Here is a 4,456-nt window from a genome sequence, read left to right on the forward strand (position 1 = left end):
TGTATGATCTTTTCAGTAGTTTCTCGGATGATTTTTGGGCCAGTGAGAGTGTTATCGGGGACTTGACCCTTAACTAGCTGCGTGTCACCCACCTCAGCCCAGCACAGAGGGGATCTGCACTTACGACCATAGAGGGCTTCGAACGGCGTAGCCTTGATGCTGGTATAGTAGCTGTTGTTGTAGGAAAATTCGACCAAGGGCAAATGTGTGTCCCACGATATGCCAAAGTCGATGACGCAGGCTCTCAACATGTCTTCCAATGCTTGAATGGTTCTCTCAATCTGCCCATCTATCTGTGGATGGTAAGTTGTGCTCATATCCAGCTTAGTTCCAAGAGCCTTCTGCAGTGACTGCCAAAATCTCGAGGTAAACCTGCTATCTCGATCGGAGATAATGGATACAGGCATGCCATGAAGGCGGACTATCTCTCGAATGTAGATTCGTGTCAGTCTCTCCATTTTGAAGTTTTCTTTGATTGGAAGGAAATGGGCGGATTTAGTCAACCGATCGACAATTACCCAGATGGCATCGTGCCCACTCGGAGACTTGGGCAACTTAGTGATGAAATCCATCGTAATCCTTTCCCACTTCCACTCAGGTATTTTTGGCTACTGAAGTAGACCTGAGGGCTTTTGATATTCCACCTTCACCTTGGCGCAAGTCAGGCACTTTCCCACGAAGTTAGCGATCTCTGCTTTCATGTTCGGCCACCAATAGAGTTATTTGAGATCCAGATACATCTTATCTGAACCTGGGTGAACGGAGTATCTAGTCTTGTGAGCTTCGTTCATGACAACCTCCCTGTAACCGCCGTACTTCGGGGTCCAGATCTGGTTCATGAAATAGTAAACTCCATCTCCCTTGACCTCTAAGTTCTTTTCCATTCCTCTCAAGGCTTCATCCGATATGTTCTCTGGTTTTAAGGCTTCCAGCTGAGCCTCTCTGATTTGAGCGGATAGATGGGAATGGATGGTCATTGTCAGTGCCTTCACCCTATGACCTGAATACTCTTTCCGGCTGAGGGCATCCGCTACCACATTGGCCTTACCGGGATGACACTCATAGTAACTGAGTAGCTCTACCCATCGTCGTTGCCTCATGTTCAACTCTTTCTGATCGAAGATATGATGTAGGCTCTTATGGTCGGTGAAGACAGTACACTTGGTTCCGTAGAGATAATGTCTCCAAATCTTTAACTCAAAGACCACTGCTCCCAACTCTAGATTGTGAGTTGTGTAATTGACTTCGTGTGTTTTCAGTTGTCTCGAGGCATAGGCAATAACCTTTCTTTGTTGCATGAGCACACAGCCTAGGCCCTGATTGGATGCATCGCAGTATACAACGAAGTCCTCCGTCCCTTCAGGCAGAGACAAGATAGGTGCGCTGCATTTCAATGTTTGAAATGCAGTGTCTTGCTTTTCTCCCCAACAAAAGGGTATACCTTTCTGAGTCAGGGTGGTTAAGGGCTTAGCGATTCTGGAGAAGTTCTGGATAAACCTACGATAGTAGCCAGCGAGACCCAAGAATTGACGAATTTCTGTGGGCGTCTTTGGTGCTGACCAATTCTCAATCGCTTTGATTTTGGAAGGGTCCACATGTATGCCTTCCTCGCTAACCACGTGACCAAGGAAAGTTACCTTTCTGATCCAGAATTCTCACTTTGAAAACTTTGCATAAAGTTTCTCTGCCCTTAGAGTTTCTAGCACTAACCTCAAGTGTTGTCTATGATCCTCCTCGCTTCAAGAATAGACAAGTATATCATCAATGAACACTATCACGAACTTGTCCAGGAAAGGGCGGCACACCCGATTCATCAGATCCATGAATACAGCGGTTGCGTTGGTTAGACCAAAGGGCATTACTACAAACTCGTATTGACCCTAGGGAGTTCAGAATGATGTATTGGGAACGTCACTCTCATGAACTAGCAACTGATGGTACCCTGATCTTAGGTCTATCTTTGAGAAGTAGCCGGCTCCTTGAAGTTGATCGAAAAGGTCGTCGATTATGGGTAGAGGATAACGGTTCTTGATGGTAAGCTTGCTCAGTTCACGATAATCTATTCACAGCCGAAAGGATCCATCTTTCTTCTTCACAAACAAGACCGGGGCTCCCCAGGGTGAGGAACTTGGTCTTATGAATCCTTTGCTGAGTAGCTCATTGAGCTGGCTGGATAATTCTTGCATTTCTGTCGGCGCTAGACGGTATGGGGATTTAGCTACGGGAGTAGCTCCGGGAATTAAGTCGATATAGAACTCGACTTGGCGCTCGGGAGGGATTCCGGGAAGATCTTTGGGGAAGACATCAGGAAAGTTGCAGACTTCGGGGATGCTCTCGAGGTCAATAAATTCCTGCTTTTCGTTAACAACATGGGCTAGGAATGCATGGCACTCCTTCCACAGATATTTCTGGGCTTTGATGCATGAAATGATACGAAGGTTTGAGCTGAGTTTATCACCATAGACTATGAGGGCTTCACCAGAGGGCAGATTGAGATGAACGGCTTTTTCATAACAAAGGATATCAGCATGATTGGGGCTCAACCAATCCATGCCGACGATGATATCGAAGCTGTCACACCCCCAAACCTGAACGGCGGAAACGTTCGGGGGCGGAGGACGTCATGTACAGTATCATAACAATTGAATAGTAAAGAAAGTACACACCACCATAATATAAATGTATTTGAAAAGTTTACATGATTGTATGTGTTACATGTTTAAATATCAAATACAATATGGTGATCCAAAATATGTTACTAACGCCAGCGCGTTAGTCTTCAAAAGTAATTGCTACCTGATTTAGCGTTTTCCTGAGAGTACAAGTTATTTCAAAGAAAAAGTGTCAACAATAAAGTTGGTGAGTTCATAAGTAGTGTTTTGATAAAATGTATGCCATTCGAAAGTTCGTGTATGTTTTCCAGAAAATCCGATATTTTCTAACAAATGTATGATATGAGTATGAAAGATCGTTGTATAAACTGTATGTATTTGAACCAGGAAAATCCTATATTTTCCTAAAAGTGAAATGTAGTCTCAAATGTCCAAGACCGTAACCTGTAAGCAAATATGACATGCTCAAAAGATGATGTATAGTCTTATTATAAAACAAAACTACAAGAAGATTTGTATTTGAATGTGAAAAGAACTGTATTTGTTACTTTTCCCCATTAAAACATAATACCATAATAATTGTCTATCCAGTGAGTTTTTATAACCGTACTATCATAGTTTGCCTGTAGCGACGTTCTTCAGGCGTCGAAATGAGATGACACTTGTCACCCCGGGGACTGTAGCTAGCAGTCAGGGCGCGGGATCGTTAGTCCCGTATAGATCTATACACACTTGTCACGTTCTCCGGATGGGAGATTCTGGTTATAAACAGGACTTCTAGTGGTACCTTAAAAGGTATATTGAAGATGAATGCCTCACGAATTCTCAATTAAGTCCCGTATTAAAATGTATATGTTTGTTTCTGAAATGATTATCCTTTTTCACAATGTTAACAAAGGCATAATAAAAGGTGGATGTTCTTGTATGTATAAAAGATGTCATAACAAAAGTGGTTACCCTTGATATGATGCTAACATATAAATAGAGCTTATGATATTTATACTTATGTTTTATCCCGTGAGGGTAAAGTAAGGTAAGATGTTTTGTATGTTAGACATGATCCATATGATAGTTATTAAAAACAAATCTGAAATGTATAACGAAAGATAGATGTTTTCACACGGGGTTGACCGTGTGTTTACTTGTATTCCCCCCCCCCCCCCCGGTAAAGTGTTCAAAAGCATTTAAAATCAGTTAAAAGCGTAGAAATGGGGGTATGAACTCACCTGGTAGTTTGAAGAAAGTGAGACAAAAGTCGAGCAGAACTTCGACTGGAGAAAGCTGAATTCTCGGGATCCTCGGGAATCTCGGGAACGTAAAACATCCTTCAGGACTTTGAATATGATAACCGGGGCTTCGGGATGGCTTGGAGGGGTCAAACGCAGAGCATAAGCACGACAAAGGGAAGAAGTGAGCAACTAAACTCGGAAAACCCTTGAGATCTATTTATAGGCCAACTTTTGGGGTCTCACGTCGTAAGAATTGAGTTCTCACGTCGTGAGGTCGACCCTTATCCCCTTCCACTGATGAGACGCCTGCTGACAGCTCTGGAACCCATCAATCACAGACTCACGTCGTGAATCTTCTGGCTCACGTCGTGAGCTGTCTGACAGCTTCGATTTTCGTGTCTCGAACTTCATAAATTCATATCTCTCCCATACGAGCTCCGATTTTGACGTTCTTTATATGCACGCGTAGGCGAGATTATGCTCTACAACTCTCGTTTAGACTTCGTTGGCTAATTTTGAATTTATTTTTAATATTACGTTTTTAACAGGCCGGGACAGGAAAAGTCCGTTAAAAATCCACAACTTCTTCATTCGATGTCCGTTTTCGCCATACTT

The sequence above is a fragment of the Lactuca virosa genome, chromosome 1 (assembly GCF_052849685.1).
Source record: "Lactuca virosa cultivar CGN04683 chromosome 1, Lactuca_virosa_CGN04683_v6, whole genome shotgun sequence".
In the NCBI taxonomy this organism is placed as follows: Eukaryota; Viridiplantae; Streptophyta; class Magnoliopsida; order Asterales; family Asteraceae; genus Lactuca; species Lactuca virosa.